Genomic DNA, 25,109 nt, shown 5'->3' on the forward strand with positions numbered 1-25,109 from the left:
CGGGATAAGGGAGGCACGTCACAGTGAGGTGTGATGTCATAGCCGGGATAAGGGAGCAGATGTAAATAACTTTGAAAAGTTAAATGTTTACAAGCAAAATCATCCCTCACCTGTGGTGGATAGATCTGGAATAAGCTAAGATCGTTGAGCTCATAAATAAATTGCATAATTTTAAACAGATTTGCAAATACCTGATTTCCATGAAATAAACTTGCATTTTTCAAAAACTATTAACCTGTGGCAGGCACTAAGGGCCTCTGTGCAGAGACTGGTCCACACTCTGCTACTGTCCTGGTTGTGTAGAGCTAAGGACTGTCGCCCTTTTCTGGTTTGTGTAATTTTAGTGTTATTATCCACTGCCTATTGTTTTGAAAGATTTTAACTAATTTATAATTCATTTCATATGATTGAATTTATTACTGATCTTTAAACTAATCCTAACACTATTCAAAAACAAAATTCGGATTTTATTTTATTTGTTTAACACTAGTATTTTGTTAATTCTATTTCTAAAAGTGACACTAGCCATAAAGTCCTTTTTATTTAACTCATTACATTTCGTTGTGTTTCCCTTATACTACACCTTTGTTTAATTATTTTTCATTATTATCAACTTTAAAATAAAACATTAAAAATATGTTGTGGGAGAACCCTCCACCTCCCCCTACACATTCAGCCCGATCCCCTCTTTTTTAATATTTGATGTTATAGAGGTTCCCTTTTTACTCATTTTTTGTTTTTTTCATTGCCCCTTACCATCTCTGGCCATACTTCTTAATCATTTAAATACATTTAAATGAAAGTAAAAATAAAAAGTGACTAGTTTATCTCAGAGGACCCCATAGCAACGCCTGTATCTTTTTATTATAATTTAATATATAAAAGGAATTACATTATTAATAACGTAAACCAATATTTTAATGTTGTTGCTTCCTGTATCAATGCAGTGGGCGTGGCGTGCTTGTAGATGACGTAGTTGGCGTGTCAGTGTCAGGGATGATGTACTGACTGGTAGATGGAGCTGGGTTGATCTAGTCTGGGTGCACCCAGCATAGCCAGCGCGACGAGTGTGAACATGTGTACCAGTTTGTGCCCAGGAGAGGTTCCCAACTGGCGCTAATCCTCGATCCCTCTTCCGATCCCCCCCACCCCCTGGCTGCCGAGGGGTGCAGGACCCTGAGGCCTATCAGTGAACTTACACAAGTTTACAAACAACCGACCTATCTTAAACTGATCTTCCATTTCAAAGGCACTTGAAACAGCATCTGCAATGAAGCAGCCTTCTCAGTGAGTTTCACACTGCATCATGGCATCTCTATCAGACCTCTGGGCTGCATCTTCTTATTTCAGACATCTCTGCTGCATCTTCTGATATCAGACATCTCTGCTGCATCTTCTTATATCAGACATCTCTGCTGCATCTTCTTATATCAGACATCTCAACTGCATCTTCTTATACCAGACATCTCTGCTGCATCTTTTTATATCAGACACCTCTGCTGCATCTTTTTATATCAGACACCTCTGCTGCATCTTCTTATATCAGACATCTCTGCTGCATCTTCTCTGTATCAGACCTCTCAACTGCATCTTCTTATATCAGACATCTCTATTGCATCTTCGTATATCAGACATCTCTGCTGCATCTTCTTACATCAGACATCTCAACTGCATCTTCTTATATCAGACATGTCTGCTGCATCTTCTTATATCAGACACCTCTGCTGCATCTTCTCTGTATCAGACCTCTCAAGTGCATCTTCTTATATCAGACATCTCTGCTGCATCTTCTCTGTATCAGACATCTCTGCTGTATCTTCTCCATATTACACCTCTCTGCTGCATCTTCTCTGTATCAGACATCTCTGTTGCATCTTCTTATATATTATATTCTAATTTAAGGAGTGTGTGGGTTGTAGCTAATATTAGTGTCTAACAATAACTATTAACTTATTTTAATACATTTCATTAAATATTTGTGAAGGTTAACATAATCTAACAAAAAAGGGTATTTCCAGCTCAAACAGATCAAGAGTTAGTAAAATCACAGCGGCTCCTGTTGCTGTGTAGCGTAAAGGTTGAGTCGTCGTCCTTCTGTTGCTTATGACTGTATTTGCATGTTAAACATGTACTAATGGGGTGAACCCTTTTCCCAGGCAATGTTAACATGTAAATATGACACATTTATGAACTAATACCTCATAAAATGTACTGAATTAGGTCGCATAATTCATATTTTATTCAACACTGGTACATACATTTGTCCTCCTTTGCCGCATAATTCCAGTGGACCTATCCTTGCAGTCCTGACAGACGATGACATGTCACCTTCAGCTGTACCCTGTTATTGCCAGATGGGGGCAGCAGAGTTCAATGGTAGCCTGTGTATTTGTATTCATCTCACAGCTGCTGACGTGTCACCTTCTGCTGTACCTTGCTATGGCCAGCTGGGGGCAGCAGAGATCCATGGTAGCCTGGGAGGTTGTATTCGAGTCACAGACGCCAAATATTCTCTTCCCTTGGAAGCCGTCTTGAAAAGCTCCACGGGAGCTGGGTCACGCTTATTAAACAACTCCCCCCCTGCAGACATGTGCTCATGCATGCAACCCCCACCCCCACATGAGAGTTCATACCAGGAGCACGTGGCAGAAGGGTCCCTCTCAGCTGTGCATCGGAATGCACTTCGCACAATGTTTCTTTATTTGAGATAAACAGGAAAGAGTATAAAATACCAGTGTAAAAAACTCCTACTCGTCTCAGAGATGGGGGAGACGGAAACCCTCTGTGTCATTGCTTTATTCGCATTGCACGTTATCCTGAAGCTGGACAGGGATAGCTCAGTCTGCAGACTTCATTCCCCCCTCCCCCCATGGCCTAGAGAGCTCCTGACCCGCTGCCAGAAAAACAAGTTACTTCCAGCAAGCCTGGACACACCCTCAGTCCTGGATGTGGCATCCTTGCGGGGACGCTGGTGTGACGCAAACTACTGAGCCGAACGCTGACAGCAAAGAGATTTTTGCCGTGAGATTTTTTTTTTTTTTAATAATTCTATATAGCGCAGACTTGCTTCACATGAGCCCATTACACCAGCTCACATTCATTTTTCAGGCACGAGCACGGAGTGATTAAGGAGTATATTCATTATTATTTTATACGACGCGGCTCAGTTCTCATGCTCCACCCATCTAACACCTCCCTGACGCAAAGTAATGCAAGGCAGCGCTATGCAAGGGCAGGCCGAGACAGAAAGTAGGCCCAGGCACCGCAACAACCGTGACCCCTGTTAGCGAATTAGCTAGCAGAAAAAGTGGCCCATGTTGCAAATTGGGGCAGTTTCGAACTAGTAAAGACGAAGGGGCAGATTTATCATTCTTTCACGTAGCGCAGCACGCCACCCTGCTGAGCCGCGGGGAAGGGACAGGGCCGGAATGCAGTGGCGTAGCGTGGGTTGTCAGCACCCGGGGCAAGGCAAGTAATTTGCGCCCCCTAACCCGTGGATTTTAGCACTCGAGTCTCTTCCAAGATGTTGCGCCCGGTGCGGCCGGCCCCCCCTGCACCCCCCACGCTACGCCACTGCCGGAATATGCCGTATTTTGCATGATACGGGGCATTTTTGCCCTTTCCTTGCGCTGGTGCACAATTCGCTGCCTAGCACCAACGCAGGCACCTTTGCTCTCTAGTGCAAGGGTGCTTGCGTTGCAGGCAGGAGTGTGTTTGCGCAGGAAGGCCGACCTTCCTGCATAAAACAATCCTGAGAGGCGTTTTCCTCTTTCTATGTGTGCTGCAGAATGTATCACACATAGAAAGTGGCAAAAAGAAGAAGAAATAAAGATATTTCCCCTTGTTACGCTTAACCTGGCGAGGTGCAGCATTTTGACGCATTACCCGGTCTACCAGTAATAGTAAATCTGGGAATGCGCAAAAATCTATAGGTGGATGTGTAGGAACACCCATGGTCCACCCATGGAAGGCCTCCCTGGGGCACAGTAAAGCAACACAACGATTTGAGCTGCGTTGCTCTAGATGTATCAAGCAATGCACGGCCACGCAGGGTGGCTTTGCGTGGCTTGATAAATCTGACTTAGTAGGGGCATTGCCCTTGTGCCCCCTTTGCATGGTGCAAGAGTGACACAACTCAATTATAAATTTGCCCTGCATTGTATACATTTTTTGCAAGGTATGGAAAACTGTATGGGTTGAACTTCCTGCAGACAATGCTTCTTTTAATATCAGGGAAATCAACAGTAAAAACCGACCCATCAGGCCATATAATAGGTCGACAACAGCCTGCGCACTGACCTGTCAGACCAGCTGTTTGGGCACTGCCTGATTGCACTATACACTAGTCCGACTTTGGTGCTATGTGCTGCATTGTGTTCCTTTGTGTTCACTAAACTACACCAGGCCACACAACACAGTTTTGCGTGGCTTAGTAAATGTCAAACATTATTTTGCATCGGGCTGCGTCAAAAAATTAAGCAACCCAGACGCAAAACTATATTAAATCTGGGCCTAAGTGATTTGTCCAGAATCACAGGATATTGACTTGATGCCAAGACTCAAATCCAGTTCCCTGGTTCCAAAGTCAGCAGCTCTGGTTTTAACGTCACATCCTTTCCTCTAACACAGTTAACAAGAAAGCAGCTCTATACTGCATTCTGCTGCACTGCATACCACAAAAGCCCTGAGAATCCACGGAAAGTGGATGGAACGGGGTGAATGAACGCGACCTGCAGAGATCACTTCCACCAAATGAAAACTTCTGCAAACAGTATGAAAAAGGAAATATTCATGAAAATGTCATGCAAACACATTTTATTTTCCTGAAAATTGCATAAATTATGCGATATACCCTTGGGTCGTCATCATTGTTAAAGAAAACAGTACTCGAGTATGCCTTGAGTACAATACTCACACAACACAACACTTAGGGGGTCATTACAACCTTGGCGGACAGTGTTAAAGCGGCGGTAAGACCGCCAACAGGCCGGCGGTAAAAAAATGGGAATTATGACCTTGGCGGAAACCGCCAACAAAGACAGCCACTTTAACACTCCGACCGCCACGGCGGTACAGACAAACAGCGCGGCAGTCACCGCCAACAGACAGGCGGGAGACAATGTACCGCCCACAGTATCACAACCTACCAATCCGCCACCTTTTCCGGGGCGGATTCACTGCGGATAAAAACACGGCGGAAACAGCCATTTCAAAGGGAAAACGCTCACCTCTGCACACCCCACGAGGAAGGAGGGCACCATGGAGCCGGAACTCCAAATTCTCCCTGCGATAGTCTTCCTGCTCCTATACGACCATCATCAATGCCGGCGGCGAAGACAACGGTGAGTACTGCACCTACGACATAGGGGAGGGGAGGCAAAAGTCAGGGACACACACATGCAACACCCCCACCCGACCCTCACCCACTACAACACACACACCAATGCATATCCAAACATTACAGCAACAACCCCCAACCCCCCCGGAAGAACGCAAAGACAAAAGGAAATTAGTTCAACCATTGTAATATATCAAAATACAGTAACCAAATATATACAGATATATATACACATTCAACAAAATATACATCACGATTAGTAGTGCAGGTAATGCACCATTCATTGTCCGTGGACCACTGGGCCCAAAATGCATTGGCGAGGCCCACATCAGATACCTGATCAAAACGGAGAGAACACTGCCGGGGCATCAGATAGAAATACAACAGGCACCTCAGGGGAAAGGGAAGGGGGGGCACCTCAGCAGGATGAGTGCACCACGGCAGATCCACGAGGGGGCTCCATGCCCATTGATGTATCCTGGGGAGTGCAAAGCCACAGTCTCTCAAGTCTCTACAGTGGGTGGTTTGCCCACTGTACCATCCTGGGGAGTGCAAAGCCACAGTCTCTCAAGTCTCTACAGTGGGTGGGTTGCCCACTGTACCATCCTGGGGAGTGCAAAGCCACAGTCTCTCAAGTCTCTACAGTGGGTGGGTTGCCCACTGTACCATCCTGGGGAGTGCAAAGCCACAGTCTCTCAAGTCTCTACAGTGGGTGGCTTGCCCACTGCATTATCCTGGGGAGTGCAAAGCCACAGTCTCTCAAGTGGATAACAGTCTCCACTGGTTCTGGAGGGGGACTGGTGCCCAGAGTGCTTCATCCTGTTAAGGACAGAGGTAGTGGATGCATGTCTCCACTGGTTCTGGAGGGGGACTGGTGCCCAGAGTGCACTCTCCCCGTGACGGTCCCAGTTGTGTCACTGCCCCTGCCGCTCATGGGCTAGCGGTGCTTGAGTTGGCGGTCCTTGCCCTGTTCGGCGGTGCTTGCCCTGTTCAGCGGTGCTTGCCATGGTGGTCTTTGCCCTGTTCAGCCGTGCTTGTGTTTGCACTTTCTGACCTGTTCAGCGGTGCTTGCCATGGCGGTCTTTGCCCTGTTCAGCGGTGCTTGCCCTGTTCAGCGGTGCTTGCCATGGTGGTCTTTGCCCTGTTCAGCGGTGCTTGAGTTTGCAGTTTCTGACCTGTTCAGTGGTGCTTGCCATGGCGGTCCTTCATTGCCCGGCTGGGGCTGGCGGTCCTTCATTGGGCAGCTGGGATGTGGATGCCGGGGCCCTCCTGGGCAGCTGGGCTATGGCTGCATGCAGGTGAGAGTGTATACGAGACTGGGAGGGAGGACGGAGACGAGGAGGAGGGGGACACAGTGGAGGCAGTGGATGTTGCTGTGTCTGTATGTGTGTGATGCTTGCGTGAGTGCCTGTGGGATGTGTGGTGCTTATGTTTGCCTGAGCTTCCCTTGTGTGTTGACGTGTGTGCATGCTGGTCTGAGGGTGTGCTTGGGATAGGCTGGGGTACAGGGGATTGGGTCTGGGTGGAGGAAGTTGGAGGGGGGAGGCTAGACACAGGGACAATGGCTGCCATCAGTACTGAGGCCAGAGTTTGCAGGGTTCGATGAAGGGCAGCCTGACCAGAATGAATGCCCTCCAGGAATACATTTGTGTGTTGCAATTCCCTTTCTACACCCTGGATGGCATTCAAAATGGTAGACTGCCCAACACTGAGTGACCTGAGGAGGTCAATGGCCTCCTCACTGAGGGCAGCAGAGGTGACAGGGGCAGGGGCTGAGGTGCCTGGGGCAAAGGTGATGCCCACCCTCCTGGGTGAGCGGGCACGGGCGAAGGCTGAGGGGCTGCTGTGAGGGCGGTGCTGGTAGGGGGGGTGGTGGCTGTACCTGTAGAAGTGGAGGGCACAGATTTTGCCGCCACCACAAGGGAGCTCCCATCGGAGGACGAGTCCGTGTCGCTGGTTGCAGATCCTGTGACTGCCGTGAAGCTCCCCTCGCCCTCCGTCCCACTGGTGTATTCAGAGTCCGTGGTGTGGCCCTCCATGGCCATGTGCCATTGCACCTCCGCCTGATGATGCTGATGCACACAAGAACAGGGAGACCACAAAAAGGGGGGGGGAACGACAGAAGAAAGACCGGTTGAGTGTATGGCTTACCGCTACCGTTGGCGGACAATACAGACACAGCAGCCCTCTGCACTACGCCGCACTGTTGGGCTCTACAGATGCAGTTCCTGGGATATGGCCTACATGGCTATGGTGGACATCTGCACACATAGATGACACAGGGGCATGTATACCTGTACTTGGCACTCTACAGAGGTGGGGTGGAGTGCCACATGGCTTGCATTACGGAGGGGCCTAGCCTAAGGAACTTGCCCTGGCCTAGGGGAACCCACAGCCCTCCTCCCCCACCCAGACACCTTCACTGGACGCAAATTCCGCAGAATGATGTTGTACTCACCCCTTGTGTCTGCTGTGATGCCCTCAAGCGCCCATCCAACTCAGGGTAGGCCACCGCCAGGATCCAGAACATCAGGGGGGTCATGGTGCGAAGGCCACCCCTCCCACGTTGGGAGGCCATCCCTAGCTGAGCCTCCGCCGTCTTCTTGCTCCAGCGGCGAATGTCCTCCCATCTTTTAAGGCCGTGGGTGCTCCGTCTGTGGTGGACCCCCAGGGTCCGGACGTCTTTGGCGATGGCACGCCAAATATCCTTCTTCTGGTGGGCGCTGACCTACATGAAATGTACAGGGGAAGAAGAGAAGTCATTAGCAACTGCACCGTCGAAGTGAGTGGCCCACATCCCTAGCCTTGCCATGTGGCACATGCATTCACAGTCCTTCATGCTCGCATAACTCTGCCCCCTTCCTACTTACATCCAGCCCTCTCCACCCAGGCATAAGCCATACAACGTGCTCCCTGTGTACTTACCTGTTGGTCTGGAGGACCGCAGAGTAGCGTGTACTGGGGGAGGACCAAGTCCACGAGCTTCTCCAACTCCTGTGCAGTGAAGGCAGGGGCCCTTTCCCCAGACGCAGCAGCCATTGTCTCTTCCAGACCGAGGTCACAGCAGCACTTGCAGGTGCTATCAGTGCTCCATTTCCTTGCAAGTGGGTCATTTCAAACAACAGTGGCCATGGCATCAGGGATGTCCCAGCCTATGTTTTCAAACGTGTTGTCCAGAGTGTTGTCTGCCCTGCTGAAACAAGTGAGGAGATACATCGTTTTCCCTCAGGTGGAGGATTTGGCTACAGTTAAAGGTGACTTCTATGCCCTTGGACATATCCCTAACATCATAGGTGCCATTGATGGGACCCATGTAGCTCTGGTCCCCCCCCACAGGAGTGAACAGGTGTACAGGAACCGGAAGAGTTATGATTCGAAGAATGTACAGATGGTATGTTTGGCAGACCAGTAAATCTCTCAGGTAAATGCTATTTTCCCTGGCTCAGTGCATGACGCCTACATCCTTCCGAATAGCAGCATCCCTTATGTGATGGGTCAACTCCAGAGGCAACGTGTGTAGCTATTAGGGGACTCTGGATACCCCAACCTGTCATGGCTACTGACCCCAGTGAGGAATCCCAGGACCAGGGCAGAGGAACGCTACAATGAGGCCCATGGGCAGACTAGGAGGGTGATCGAACGCACCTTCAGCCTCCTGAAGGCCAGGTTCAGGTGCCTCCATATGACAGGTGGTTCCCTATTCTACTCACCAAGGAAGGTGTGCCAGATCATCGTGGCCTGCTGTATGCTTCACAATCTGGCTTTGCGACGACAGGTGCCTTTTCTGCAGGAGGATGGTCCAGCTGTGGAGCCTGTGGACAGTGATGAGGAGGAAGCAGAGGAAGAAGACATTGACAACAGGGACTCAGTTATCCAGCAATATTTCCAGTGACACACAAGTGAGAATACATTCCTGCCGACTACAAGTACTTTCACACTTCTACCTCTATCCTGTCTGTCGCTTTCAACCAGTATTTGGTAACTGAGTTGTACATTTCCATTACGGTTTCACAGGTGTGGTTTCCAACGTGTGTCATCTGCTTAGATTCCTCATGGACTTGAGATGTGTGACATAGGTATGTTGACATTACATTTGAGAACGCATTTTGTCACTGTCATTGCTAATATACATTTTCTAAATCACAGACTGACTCCAGGTTGTTTTGTTTTTCAAGGGTGTTTATTGAAGTGCTCAATATTGGAGGGGGGGTTGTAAAATGGTGAGGGATGATGGTGGAGGAATGTCCATGGCAGAGTCCAGTCTATTAGTCTCACAGGTGCATTGCCCATATGGGCATAGGAAGTGGAGCTGGGACAGTTCGAATATGGACAGGGTTACAAAGTGGGACAGTAGGATGACAATCAGGGTGGTCTTATTTCTTGGCGGGGTCTTGGCATCGTGCTCTGTCTTGTTCCTGGATCTCAGGGACCGCTTGCGGGGTGGTTCTCCGTCTGCAGGGGGTGGGGTGCTGGTGTGGTGGTCCTGTGGCAGGGCGTCCTGTCCACTAGCGCCGGCGGAGGTGGTGGGCAGTTCATCGTCCAGGCTAGTGTCAGGGGCCCCTTGGAGTGCCACAGTGTCTCTCCTGGTGTTCAGTATCTCCTTCAGCACCCCTACGATGGTGCTCAGGGCGGTGCTGATGATTCTGAGTTCCTCCCTGAAGCCCAAATACAGTTCCTCCTGCAGGCGCTGGGTCTCCTGAAACTTGGCCAGGACCGTTGCCATCGTCTCCTGGGAGTGGTGGTAGGCTCCCATGATGGAGGAGAGGGCCTCGTGGAGAGTGGGTTCCCTAGGCCTGTCCGCCCCCTGTCGCACGGCAGCCCTCCCAGTTCCCGTGTTCCTGTGCCTCCGTCCCCTGGACCGTGTGCCCACTACCACTGCCACCAGGTCCCTGTTGTTGTTGGGGTGGTGGGTTATCCTGGGTTCCCTGTAGTGGTGGACACACAGATGATTGACGTGTCCTGGGGACGGAGGTATGGGCCCACAGGGTGGGTGCTGTGCTGGTGTTACCAGAGGGTGGAAGGTTTGTGGTGGGCTGTGCCTGTGTGGGGGGAAGCGACTGTCCCGAGGCCCACGATGGTCCGGGCTGGTCATCTAGATCCAGGTGGACAGAGCTGCTGTCATTACTGTGGGCCTCTTCTGTGGGTGGGGTTGAGATGTCTGGACCCTCCTGTCTGGTGACGTTGGGTAGTGGTCCTGCAGGGGTGTGAAGGCATGATTATTGCATCTGTGTGTTTCATGGTGTGCAATGGTTGGGTGAGCGTGTACCCCAGTGCTAGCATTCCTGTGTGGGGGCTTGTGTGATGATGGTTGAGGGGGGTGTTATGGGTATGTGCAGTGGGCATGCTTTAGTGATGGGTGTCCATGCTTTGTTTTTGCATGCAGGGCTTGGTGTTGGGATGGTTGGTTTGTGATGTTGGGACATTTGTGAGGAGTTGGAGTGATAGGGGTGGGGGCGAGGGTGGGGGTCTGTGATAGCATGCAGTTAGGGTGGGGGATATGATAGTTAAGATTTTACTTACCAGAGTCCATTCCTCCACCGACTCCTGCGAGGCCCTCAGGATGCATAATAGTCAAGACCTGCTCCTCCCATGTTGTTAGTTGTGGGGGAGGAGGTGGGGGTCCGCCGCCGGTCCGCTGTACCGCGATGTTGTGTCTGGAGACCACGGAACGCACCTTCCCCCGTAGGTCGTTCCACCTCTTCCTGATGTCGTCCCGATTTCTTGGGTGCTGTCCCACTGCGTTGACCCTGTCGACTATTCTCCTCCATAGCTCCATCTTCCTAGCTATGGGGGTGTGCTGCACCTGTAAGCCAAATAGCTGTGGCTCTACCCGTACGATTTCCTCCACCATGACCCTGAGCTCCTCCTCCGAGAACCTGGGGTGTCTTTGCCGTGCCATGGGGTGGTGTAGGTGATGTGTGGGGTGGTGTATGTGGTGATAAGTGTGGTGATATGTAGTGGTGTGTGGTGTTTTGTGCGTGGAAGTAGTGTGGGTGATGGTGTTGTGTGCCTCTGTATGGTGGGGTTGTCTATGCTGTGCTGTCTCTCTGACCTTCGTCTAAATTTTTTGTCGTAGGGGTTTGTGGGTGATGTGGGTGTGTGTTTTATATGGTATTGATTGTGTGGGAGTGGTGTGTGTATGTGTATCAGGTGTGTGTATTTCGAATTGTCCAATGTGGCGGTGTTTTGGAGATGTGTGTGTATTTTGAGCGCGGCGGTGTGTACCGCCAATGGAATACCGCGGTTGAAAGACCGCTGCGTGGATTCGTGGGTTGTGATAGCATGGGCGTATTTCTGTTGGCGTGACGGTGGAGGTTTTGTTTTCGCCAGTTTATCACTGACCTTTGGTGTGGCGGACTTGTGTGGGTGTCTGAATTTTGGCGGATTCCGAGATGTGGGTCATAATAGCTGTGGCGGAATTCCGCGGCGGTGTGTTGGCGGTCTTCTGCACGGCGGTAAGCGGCTTTTACAGCCAATGTTGTAATGACCCCCTTAGTCTGCCTTTGCGCCGTGGTGCAATTCTAAATCATGTTTCGCATCATGCAAGTAAAGCATTATTTGCAGATGTGCAACCAATGATGTCATCAGCATGCCGCAAATTATAGGATGACGCAGACTTTAGTGTAGTGTCACCTTGTGTGTATGTAGGCTGTTGTACCCAGGTGATGTTCGCAGTGGCAGGCCGGTGCCCATGGGTACACAGCCACTGAAAGGTGCTAGCAGACGTGTGTTTTCTTACCCATAACCATGTGGCATCCATTGGGGCAGACGTGGTAGCTTTGCAAGAGGGCCAGGGTGCAGATGGCATCATCCTTGGCATCTGGATTCTGCCTAGCAGTGTCCTGTGGATCTCAGCACAGATGGCCTATGGTAATGTTGCAAATCTCAATAGCATCTCAAGAGATGCCCCTATAGCACTTGTATTGATCTGAATAGCACAAGTGCCCATACGGTAACCCACAGACCTCAAGACGTATATGTCTCCGGTATAGGCAGTAGCGGCGACTTGTGCATGGAACAAGGTTCAGGTTTCTACAGTTGCAGATAATCCACCCACCTTCACCAATGGTCACTGCAGATAGCCACACTTGGAATTCACACCAGAGGCCAGGGTCAAAAACCTCACAGAGCATCCCTCTCAATCCTGGGGCCAGCCTTGGCCTTCAGATATATCATCAAGCAGCTGCTGAAATGATGCACTGGTGCCCATGTGGCACCCTTGCCCATCTCAGCCATGTGCACGACTTTAGCACAAACAATGATGAGAGCTGTAGATCCCAGCAGGAGAGTTTCATGGTGCAGTTCATTGGATTAGCACTGGTGCTGAGAGTCTTGCAGATGCCCTCACAGATGCCCTCACAGATGTCCTCACAGATGCCCATGCAATCTCGTCTAAATTGTGAGCCTCTGTCTTTTTTAATAACAGTAAAGAATGCAGACCTAAATTTATGCGAAATGGAGTCTTAAGAAGAGACAATCGAACTAGGTGGCAATGAGAGTCAAAATTAGGCAACGTAGTTGCCTACCTTACGCAACAAGAAAAGACAACTTACCTGGCCCGTTCTGTGGCAATGCTCACTTTATGTCATTTGAACACACAATACTACCTGGACAAAGGTTTCACCTCATTTGTGTTTGCATTAATGTATGTATTTGCATTGTGCACTATTACCCAACGGGTGTCTGTGCATTGGTTGGGAAGCAGTGCTGGAGCGCAGTGGTCTTTTGGGAGGAATAAAGTCCAGACTTCTATTACATTGTGTGTCGAGCCTGGTGACAAATGCAGAAGGACAGAGGGCTTTGCATAAGATATGTGAAACCTTCTGCTCTGTGTTTGTCATCGGGCACTACTTACAAAAAGGGGCTAAAGTGTGAACGTTGTGCCCAGGTCTGGGGCCCCCCGGGGAAAGCCCCACATACTGGGGTTGTTCTTTAAGACAAGGGCTTCTGTTTTTTCCCTTTTAACTTCAGTGAAGTAACACTTATGCAGTCCCTAAATTTGGTTTGGTGTCAACTGGGGGTTCTTAGGGGTAACTGTTCCCTGGGTGTCATCTGTGTGCCATAACTGAGAATCTAAAGGATTGAATGAATGATGCCAGGGGGCGCATGCAGACATTCAAAAGAGTGGGTCTTTGGGGCGATCACTGGTGAGTGCCGGAGGTGAGTTGGGGAATGCAGAATAAAAAGGGGAGAGGTGTCCAACTTGGGGGCCGTTGGGGTGGAATAATGTGAGACGGCCAAAGCTGAATCGCGAATGCCAGGCTGGTACAAATGGTGGCTAATATCCAACGTAGACGTAAGTGTGAGAAGGATCAGCTTGCTTTACAGCAGAGCTTAATTTGTAAATAAAAGCATGCCGGAGCTCAGAGCTCTTCTCTGAAACATGCAGCTGCTGCGATTAAATGTGAGAACGCGGAATACTGAGGCAGCGTAACTCTGAAGCCATCTCGGACCTCTTCAATCCATATACAGCCACTCCCTGCCCTTTCAGCTCGCTCTTGCAGATTTCTGCTTTTCTCCTTTGTGGCGCTTTTTCATTTTTCTCTTCCTCTGTCTTTCCCATATGTGTCTTTCGCTCGCAGTAAATGCTTGAGGCAGAAAAATAAGTGCCGGCCCTCAAAAAAAGTGCTGGTGCCCCGCACTGGAAACCACCAGCTCAAATTAAGCACTGCTTTACAGCCTTTGCCGATGAAAAGCTGTAGATTATCTCTGATAATGTGACATTTTTTGGTATTCCAGACTATAAGTGGCTGTTTAGCTACCGCATGGTCCCTGACCTCCGAGTAAATTACAGCCACTTCCTGGCCACTGAGTTTGTCTTTTAGTTCTTCTGGTTAGCTCCTTAACTTCAACTTTACCATCCAATAGTGAGATCACCGCCTCACACGGAACGGCTTAATATTGCACTTTCTTTCTTAAGACCAAGTACTCACATTTTGCTAGCCTTGAAGAAGCCCCAGACCCACAAGGGGCGAAACACGTGTTGTTTGTTGCTGTTCTGCAGACTGAAATAAAATTGTGACAGAACATACCACACCTATTCACTGAGCAATGAGCAATAAAATACCTGTGGAAAAAGACAATCTAATGTATCTTTGTTTCTATGATATTGAATCAAATCTAACCAAGAGGAAATAAGTTGCCGGATTGGAAAACATTACTTTGGCTGTGTCACCTAGAACCCTTGTGCAGCAGCTGCCGAGGCCAGGACATAAGCACTTTCCAGGATACGCGGACCCGGGTAGGTCCTCTCTCCGGTCTCGGCAGCATTTCAAACTGGTAACTGCGCCCGACCATTGGTTCGCGTTGTCCTATGGAGCATAATCCCCGAATGGGGGTGGGTCTTAGTTAGGAAACATATGCTCCTGACTAATGTAAGTGACCTAATTTTTGTTCCATATTGTGTGAGCTACTTGTAACTCTGGAATTAAGAAGACACATTAGTCCCTTTTTATTAGGAGACATAGATAGTCAACTTGGTCCTGACGAAGCATCAATGGACCCGGGTGGGCCACTAGGATGCGAAACATGTTGACCCATGCAAAGGGTGGTTTGAAAATTGTCCTACCTCCCTCTCACTCTTAGACTCCAATAGAGTGATTGATCATAATTTCTATTTCACTCGTTTGACTATATTTTCTGTTTTTAATCTTGGTCCCGACCTTCCATCTGGTCTAATAAACTTTTTTAACCATTGGGGGTTGTGAGAACCAATTTTAATCATTTTTCACTCCTGTTCTCCTATTTTCCTTTTTCTCCCCCCATTTAATCCTGGGGTCATGGCACCATCATTGTAAAAGATCTCCGGCAAAGAGCCCCCCCATTTGGGGTGGAGCCCGTCAGACATTGCAGCGCCGGTCTGACGAGGAGCTGTACCGATGATGAAGCATGACATCCTCTTGGATGTGTGAGGTTATTTGCTCCTAAAATTTAGGACCTCCCCATTTGTTTTCCTTACCTTCTACTGGAACAGGGTACCGATATTTTTCTATAGCTTTATTGGGGGTTGTACACTGGACCATAATACCCTCTTATCCCTCTCTTTTTTTGAACAGGAAATAAGCACACAAAGGCCCTCTTCTCCTGCACCTCACCCTCTGGCATGATTCACCCCTGGATTTGAATCTGGCTTAATACCCCTGACTTTCATGAACAGATCTAAACTCTCATCCTCTCCCTGTTCTTAAACCCCATCCTGTGTGCTGAGAACACATTTAGGTGTGACATGAGTGTGTTTCTGCAGGAGCCGGAGCAACGTGTGCTACTGCTCCTGAGCTTATCTAAACTGCAGCCTCTCTCTGCTGCCCCTGGGGCAAGTGCTGAATCATCTGCATGCAAACCTTTAGCACTACGGGTACCAGAATGCACTGGGGTGTTAATGGTACGTCTATGAGTGTAAGCATGAAGTTCTCTGTCACATGAAGGCACATTACTGCACTCCATGTACCAGCCCCCACTACCCCCTTTGGTGCCTCCTAAGGTCCCAGCAGCCACGGGGGCGGGACCTCCGCCTTTCCCTTATCAGTTCTCTCCCAGTCCAGCTGTGTGCAGCCTTATCACCCTGAGAGAGGGCAAGTCACCGGCCTGGCACCCCGTGTGGCACCTTCTTACGTAAAGGTGCCTGCCTCAGAGCGCAGAGAGGGCAAGTCACCGGCCTGGCACCCCGTGTGGCACCTACTTACGTAAAGGTGCCTGCCTCAGAGCGCAGAGAGAGTGCATGTCACCGGCCTGGCACCCCGTGGCACCTTCTTACGTAAAGGTGCCTGCCTCAGAGCGCAGAGAGAGTGCATGGCACCGGCCTGGCACCTTCTTACGTAAAGGTGCCTCCATCAGAGCGCAGAGAGAGTGCATGGCACCGGCTGGCACCGCGTGGCACCTTCTCATGGCACCGGCTGGCCCCGCGTCGCACCTTCTTACGTAAAAGTGCCTGCTTCAGAGCGCAGTCCCTGCACGGAGGGTTGAGAACTAGAAAAACTTCTAGCAGTTGTGCAAGAATTTTAGATGCTATTGAGGATAGGAGGCGAGGATTATGCTTTTTCCTTTTTTTACTATTCCGAATACAGCAGCCAATCAAAAAACAGTAAAACATGTAAACAAACCACATATCCCATGAGCCTTTGAACCATGCGTCGTCACAGTCCACCAATAGTATACAGACATAACTTACCAAACAGCGAAGCAGCATCTTGACTGCCTCTTTCTCTGCTTGAAGAACAGTCCAACTTAATCAAACAGTCCATTACAGGAACGACCCCCCCGGACGAGGAATCCACTCAGTGTAGATCTACAGAGCTCCAGAAGACAACCGACACCCAAAGGAAAACTGGAGCCCCAAGACAACTCGGCCTTGATTCCGATCTGAGCCTTGAAATAAAAGGGGAAGATATGAAGCCAGAACCACACCCCTGAAATAACCACAAGGGTGGGTAGGAAAGAAAACAGTCACAATCATGATATACATAGCAGATATCAAACCCACGTTGTCACAACATCTTACATGTCCCAGTGGGTGTGATAATCCTCGCCTCTGTGTCCTAATAGAATCTAAAATTGTTGTTGCAGCTGCTAGAAAATGTTCTATTCTATGGCAGGACCGGAGGCTATGATTATGCCGGTTCAAAGCTGACAAACCACAGCGGAACAAGCATGCACAACAGGCTTGGAATAAAAAGTCTTAACTACAACAACAGGTGACCAATCAGCGACATGCAGAATATCCTCCAATCCAGAGCCAAGCACTAATGCTTTGGATACCATAGCCCCCCAACAGAATGAGCCCCACAAACAGATATATCAATGCCAGCCTCTGCCGTGACCCAACCCACCCAAGGGTCCAAGGCCGCGGCAGTTTCTGATTTAAAGGGTTTCTGAAGGGCTAACAAAAGAGGGCCCAGGGGATCAGTCCTACAATTCAAGATGCGTTCCTCAAATACCTTCAAACATTTGACTACACATAGCTTTGCATTATGAGGAAAAGCCGGGTAATGAATAGTCCGAGACAGAGTCTTCATCCTTTTTGTACCTAGCTGCTAAGTCAAGGGCCTTGACATCCAAAGCCCTTCTACACAAAACCAAACATAGAAGCACGGTCAACTCAGTAGACATCTGTTTCATGCACAAATCAGAATTATCTGGCCAGGAAACAAACCGGGAGAGAACATTATTAACATCCCACAAGTGAGAATATCTAGGCTTTGGAGGGTTTGTCACCCTGATACCTTTAAGCCAGTGGTTCCCAACCTTTTGACTTTTGTGGACCCCCACTTTACCATTAGTGGAACTCGGGGACCCCGCTGAAGCATTATTGGAAACCAAGGACCCCCCCACTGAGTCATTACTGAAAGCTGGAGATCTAATCTGTTAATATTATTCAATTTTCTAAGCTGTCGCGGACCTCCTGAGGAGGCTTCAGGGACCCCCAGGGGTCCCGGACCACAGGTTGGGAACCACTGCTTTAAGCAATTTACAGACCAAAGGGTGCATACCTACCTGTTTTCCATCAATGAGATTGTGTCCAGCTGACAAAGTTGACCTGGAATTATTTACTGTCCTGTAACATAACCCAGATTCACCACAATCAGAGAAAAAATTGAGAACATATTTCAACTTGGATCGCCCAGGATCCACATCCCATAGAAGGCTCCAATCCACCCATCTCTTCCATGCAGAAAAATATCACTTGAAGGTGGAAGGAGACCAACCTTGTATAAAAGTGGCAGCTGCCACTGAAATGCCCTTGACCTGTCCATGTCTCCCGATATTGTTCAAGCCATGAGAACCAACTGGCCTTGGAGGAGAAGAGGATGTGCAGAGCCCACTAAGAGAAGCTGCAGGAAAGCAGGAAGAAAAATGGGAAGAGACACCAACACCACCAGAAGAGCTGGAAGCAAAGATTGTGTCTTCCAGACCAGTGTTATCAGGTCTAATGATGCGGAATGCAACCGGGCCTGAGCTGCGACCCTCTGAATCATGGCAAAAGGCAGAAATGCATAGTTCATCTGGACGGACCAATTCTGAAAGAAAGCATCCGTGGCAAGGGACATTGAATCCGGTCTATAGCTGTAAAAGTCTTTCAGATGAGTATTCAATCGAGATGCGAAAAGGTCCTCTTGACATGGACCCAGAGAATGAACCACCTTCTGAAAAATTTGAGGATGGGGTTTCCAGTCGCTGTAATCCACCAGAAACCTGGAGTTCCAATCCGCTACCTTGCTGTCTTTGCCGGGAAGGTATTCCACTAGTAGGGTAATCTGACTGAGACAGAAATGCCAAAACTCCCTGGCGATATTCGCTAGAAGGTGAGATCTTGTGCCCCTCAATTGGTTGAGGTTTCGAACCGCTGGCACATTGTCCATCCGCAGGAGTATGCAGCAGTTGCTCTTCTTGGGGGAGAGACTTAATGGTGAACGAACCCACCAAGGTTCTGGAAAGTTTATATGAAGTTTTAACTCTTCTGATGCCCAGCTACCGCCAGTGGAAAAATCCTCGCACCTTGTTCCCCAACCCGAATGGCTGGCTTTGGATTTGATTATAACATCCAGCACTGCTCCAAAAATGGCTCTGCCGTTCCAAGCTTCCATGTGAAGAAGCCACCACTAAAGTTATTCTTGAGCTTCAGGAGATAAGGGAACCTAAGAATCATATGTGAGAATTTTTTTTAAGGTAATGTATCGTCGCAAGCATTGGTGTCTCGTGCCATCAGTATCATGTTGTCTAGATAGACGATCATGCAAACCCCCATCTTCCTCAAACGGTCCACCACTGGCTTCATGAGTTTTGTGAACGCCCAAGGAGCTGATGAGAGTCCGAAGGGAAAGGAGAAGTCCTTGTACCACTGATTTTGCTGCTGGTATTGAACATAACGCCTGTATGGAGGAAAAATCAGAACGGAGAGGTAGGCATCTTTGAGATCTAGACACACCATCCAATCCTTTTCTTGAAACAGATCTCATAGAAGGTGAATATCTTCCATCTTGAAATGGGGAGTAGACCACCCAGGGGTTGAGCTTCTTGAGATTGAGAACCAGCCTCTGACCACCACCATTTTTCTGCACCGGAAACACATTGCTGCGGAAACCCCTTGGGTGAGCGAAAGCTGGTGCAGTAGCCAGTTTTGTCAAAAGATCTTGAATCTCTGAGTCTATGAAAGTCATCTCTAGATGGGACAAAAGGAAAGTAGGGGGAGGGAGATTTGAACAGGCACCTGAGAAAGTTTTATATGGTAACCTTGAACTGTGTCCAACACCCAAAAGTCTGTCGAAATCTTGGCTCAATTCTGTACAAAGTGCTGAAATGTGCCCCCCAGTGGAAGATTCGAAAGAGGAGGAATTGTTACCTGTGTACTGATTGTTGGAGGCCCGGTTACCCCTGTTGATGCCTATGTTATAACACCCTCAGAAGCCTCTGGACCTGGTGGGAAGAAGCCCGCTTGGGAGGGATCTGCCAGAATCCACTGCGTCTATAGACAAAGCCTTGTTGAGCACCTTGCAGGTTAAAGCGGTCGGTCGGACGTCCTCATCCACGGCCAGCCCAGCCAAAAAGGGGGTGGAACACCCTCTTCAGAGAAGACTGGGCTTTGTCCAGTGAATTGAAAGTGTTTATGAATTGGCCGATATCTTTGACAAATAGGTCCCCGAAAAGTTGCCCTTTAGGCAAGGGACCTGGTTCAGAAGTAGCCAATTCAACTAACTGGGGGTCAATTCTCAGGAGCACCAATTTGCTTCTTTCAGAGGCCAGGGCACAATTGGCATTGCCTAGCAGGCAAATCATATGTTGGGTCCACCCCACAAGCACATTGGGATTGATGGAGACACCTGTGTCTTGTGAGTTAAGAGCCAATTTTAGAATTTTCACGAAGGGGCTGTGAATATCCAGTAATTTAAACTGACAAGCTCTGAGGGCTATGCCTATTCCCTTTTTGGGGTCTTTTGCAAATTTCTTTAGAAAGTTGAGTATATTAGAATCAATGTAGGAAGTTAGGGCCAGATGTAGGTAGGTTGAAAATCACGACTTGCAATTTGCGAGTCCATGCGACTCGCAAATTGCAAGTCGCAATTTGGGATGCAGAAAGGTGTCTCAGACACCTTCTGCGAGTCGCTATGGGGTCGCAAAGACCCACCTCATTAATATTAATGAGGTGGGTTGCAATTTGCGACCCCATAGCGACTCAGGGCACTCACGGGGATGGAGGCCTGCTGGGAACAGCAGACCTCCATGTCCGTGACTGCTTTTAAATAAAGCAGTTTTTTTTTCCAAAGTGCAACCCGTTTTCCTTAAAGGAAAACGAGCTGCACTTTGAAAAATGAACCGAAACCTTTTGTTTCGGTATTTTTCAGGGAGGTAGTGGTCCATTGGACCACTGCCTGCTCTGAAAAATTATTTTTTGGTCCAGTCACAAAGGGGAAGGGGTCCCATGGGGACCCCTTCCCGTTTGCGACTGGGTTACCATCCACTTCAAGTGGATGGTAACTGCGAGTCCATTTGCGACCGCTTTCGCAGTCGCAAATGGAATTGCATACCATTGCGACTCGCAACTAGGAAGGGAACACCCCTTCCTATTTGCGACTCGGAAATGCATTTTGCGAGTCGGTGCCGACTCGCAAAATGCATTTCTACATAGCAAAGACGCATTTGCGACTCGCAAACGGCGATTTTCGCAGTTTGCGAGTCGCAAAGTCTTTTCTACATCTGGCCCTTAGTGCTGTCTTATGGGGAAGCTCAGGCCTGGGGCACTCTGCTCTGAAGCAGGATCGAACATCTTTGTCGAAGCTTTTGCGGAGATGATGTTGCATATAGTCTGCCACTGTGGGAGCTGGAACCCATTCAGAGGACCTGGGATGAATGATATTGGAGAGGTTAAAGGTGAAGGCATTAAGGAGGGAACTAGGATGGGAGGGAGAACTCTTATGTTTCTTAGGACATTTACTGGCTTGGGACCAGTGAGAGGAAGAAGTAGAATCAGTGTATGTATAGGCGAGGGGGGATGTCAAAGGTTTAGGAGAGTTTGAGCGTTTCTTGGCACTATAGGTATGCTCACCGAAGGCCCCTTGGGACTGCTTGGTAAATGCATCTGAATGTGTTCAAGAGGGATCTGTAGGACGATTGGGGTTGGGAGGAGCTCAATGGAGGGGTTTGAGAGGGGGCAGCAGAGCTTCCAGAGAAGTCCTTAAGTAATTTTGCAATGGGTTGGTGGGCCGAAGTAAGGGCTCTGTCATGAGAGCTTTGGACCAACTGGTCACTGCCCTCTACGAGCCCATCATCATTATAGTAACCTTCATCTTCATTAGGCCCATAAGCCTCAAGGCCTTGCTCAGGGTGTTTGTAATCAGACATGGCTACAACGAAGGGTAAACCTATCAATCTCAAGTCCCGTGAGGGAAGCGAGGGTCAAAGGTCTGAAAAAAGGAGTGAAAAGACCCTAAAAAATGATTTAATGCAGCCCTGGAGGACTCTGCCAGTCAGGACATCGGTGGAAGCAAAGGCTGGTTACAGGCCAAGTATGAATAAAGTTCAGAGTATACGAAAGTCCCAAAACCTATTATTTGTGGAAGGGCTCAAACTTCCATTCAATTAAATCCTCAGATTTAGAAGTAATAATCCAAAAGTCTGTTTAAATATCCAGTCCCCAAGCCCCTCTGGTTGCAGCCAGGGGGAGGTGGCACCAGCGAGATGTAGGGGTCATTTTGACCTCTGCTGTCTTTTTCCAAGACCGCCGAGGGACCGCCGTGCGGAAGACCGCCAGTGGTTGCGGTTTGCCGCTCAGCCTATTATGACCGTTGGCAGCTCTCCGTCCTTTTACGGAGAGAGCTGCCAACAGCCATACTGGCGGGAGGTGGGGAAGTGGAGGTTGCTCCACCTCCACCGCCACGCCAACAGAACACCGCCCAGCGAATCACGTCCTGTGATTCGCCATGGCGGTGTTCTGTTGACGGTGTGGTGTCGGCGGAGCAGCCCCCATGGCACCCGTCCCCTCCCGGAGGATCGTCGGACCAGGTAAGTCGATTGTCCGTGAGGGGAGGGGGGTGGGGGGGACGTTGTGTGTGGTGTGCGTGCATGGGGGTGTGCGTGTGTGTATGTAGAGGGGGTGTGTGTGTGCGTGTATGCTTGCGGGGGTGTTGTGTGTTTAGGAATGAGTGCGTGTATGTCTGTATGGATGTGTGCGTGTATGTTTGAATGTGGGTGTGCATGTCTGACTGTGTGTGTGGAAGTTGGCATGTATGTCAGTGTGTGTGCGTGTATGTGTGTTGGTGGTGCCTGCGTGCGTGTCGTGTGTGTATGAGTGATGTTATGTTGGGGGTCGGGGTGGGGAGGGGGGTCCTGCCACCTTTGGGGGGTGGCATGGGTGGTGGGGGACTAGGGGAGGGAGTCGGTGGGGGTGGGGAGTGGGGGAGACCCCGTGTGCTAGGGAAGGAATTCCCTGGCACTGAAAGTGCTCAACGCCATGGATTTCATGGCGGTTTCAAACCGCATGAAATCCATGGCGGTCAGCCGGGTCAAAATACCGCCGGCGGTATAGTGACGGCCACCGGGCTGGAGACCCAGGTCTCCAGCCCAGCGGTCATCTCCGCCCTGGCGGGCGGAAAGGAGAAGCGGCGGATGACCATGGCGGTAACCGCCATTGTCATAATACAAAAAAAAAAGACCGCCAGCCTGTTGTCGGTCTTACCGCCGCTTCTCCGCCTTCCGCCAGGGTCATAATGACCCCCGTAGTTGGGAGCCTGCCGAGCGCAAGAGAACGACGCGTCGGCAAGATTCCCAGAGGAGCATGCACGTAGCCAAATTGGGCTACACGTGCATCACCGCTCTCAGCAGCTTCTGCCTAAACACAGCCGCGTTCTAGTTTATTAGAAGGAAGGGCAAAAACAGAAGGCCACAGGGGAGGGAGGAAACGGGCGCAACACGCACCTAGTAGAAAACAAAGGGGAGCGACCCGGGAGTGATCGTGAGTCTCCGAAAGACACTTGTAAGGAAAAAGGCAAAACTACCGCGTTACACGCTCAGCAATGTATGTACATTGCACAGGGGCAAACAACCACACTATATTAAAACAATGTAAGCCTTACCACAATATTTCTTATAAAGGACACTATGGAAGTATGAAACAGTGTAGCGCTTATCTTCACTGCGGAGCAGCAAAGACAGAGGCAGTCAGGATGGTGCTTCCTGTTTTGTAGGTTATGCCCTTATACTATTGGTGGACTGTGAAGGAGGCATGGTTCAAAGGCTCATGGGATATGTGGTTTATTTAAATTTTTTACTATCTTTTGATTGGCGGCTGTATTTGGAGTAGTAAAGATGGAGAAAGCATAATCAGAGCCTACGGTCTATATCTGGCGCTTTGAAGGCAAGGGCAGGCCTCCGTGCCACGCATGCCATGTCGTGTTATGAATTCTCTTTCAACATAGTGCCACATGATGATCACCAAGCTTGCCATTCCAAAAATCTCCATTTAGAAACTTGTCATAGCGCTACATTACTTGAGGGCCGCCCGGACAGTAGTGCGTATATTTGCCCCTGGTCACACTGGTAACAAATTCCGTCCAGGAGACAGAATGCACGAACTCTACCGCTGAAATGTTCCAGGCTGCTCGCATAGGTTCCCACTCCCTTCCAGGTACATCTCTGACTTTCTTGGAATTCTGGGAGACAGTCCCGGTGTCCTGGGAAGTGCGCCAGGAGCGCGCAGGCGTGGCCATTTACGCAGCTGGAATTGTCCACGTGTATGTGCACACAAGGGGCACTGAAAGCCAAGCTGCACTTGTGAACTTTTTTTTCGTTCGATATGGAACACCTAATTTACCTCTTCAGAAACACCTACTGACCCCACTAATTTAAGGGGTGTTCCCTCCCTATCACAACCACAGACACATATGTACTGCTGCCCCTCACAGGAGTAAATCTCTGACTTTTTTCAGGGCGGAAAGTACCTTGAACAGCTGTAGAATGCCCATAAGTTGCAGGTCGGGAGTTTGTGGGCGCTCACTACTGATTCGCCCTGGGACCCCCACATCCACCCCCGAGAGCAGATGTGCTCACGCGGAACTTTCACCACACTGAGCGGAGCTGCGGGGGTGACGTACTGTTTATGAGCGTAAAGCCATATCAATCCACGTTCTGCGAATCACGGATTGTCATGCATATTTTAAGACCAGGTAAGAAGTTGGGCTTGGAGAAACGGGCACTTGTGAGAAACTGTAGGTGTGAACCTGGTGAAGAGAATGAGGCGCTCACACTTCTTCACACTGAGGAGGTAGCACTGGTGAGAAGGGTGAGGAGCTCCACCTGCCCAGCAGTGTGAGGATCTAGCACTGGTGAACATTGAGGATGTAGCACGGGTGAGAGGAGCTCTGCCTGCCCAGCAGTGTGAGGAGGTGGCACTGGTGAACACTGAGGAGGTAGCACTGGTGAGAGGAGCTCTACCTGCCCAGCAGAGTGAGGAGCGGACACTGGTGAACAGTGAGGAGGTAGCACTGGTGGGAGGAGCTCCGCCTGCCCAGCAGTGTGAGGAGCGGACACTGGTGAACATTGAGGACGTAGCACTGGTGAGAGGAGCTCTACGTGCCCAGCATCGTGAGGAGGTGGCACTGGTGAACACTGAGGAGGTAGCACTGGTGAGAAGCATGAGGAGCTCTACCTTCCTGGCAGCGTGAGGAGATGATACTGGTGAACACTGAGCAGGTAGCACTGGTATGAGGAGCTCCACCTGCCCAGCAGTGTGAGGAGCTGACACTGGTGAACACTAAGCAGGTAGCACTGGTGAGAAGCGTGAGGA

This window comes from Pleurodeles waltl, chromosome 10 (genome assembly GCF_031143425.1).
Source record: "Pleurodeles waltl isolate 20211129_DDA chromosome 10, aPleWal1.hap1.20221129, whole genome shotgun sequence".
NCBI lineage: Eukaryota > Metazoa > Chordata > Amphibia > Caudata > Salamandridae > Pleurodeles > Pleurodeles waltl.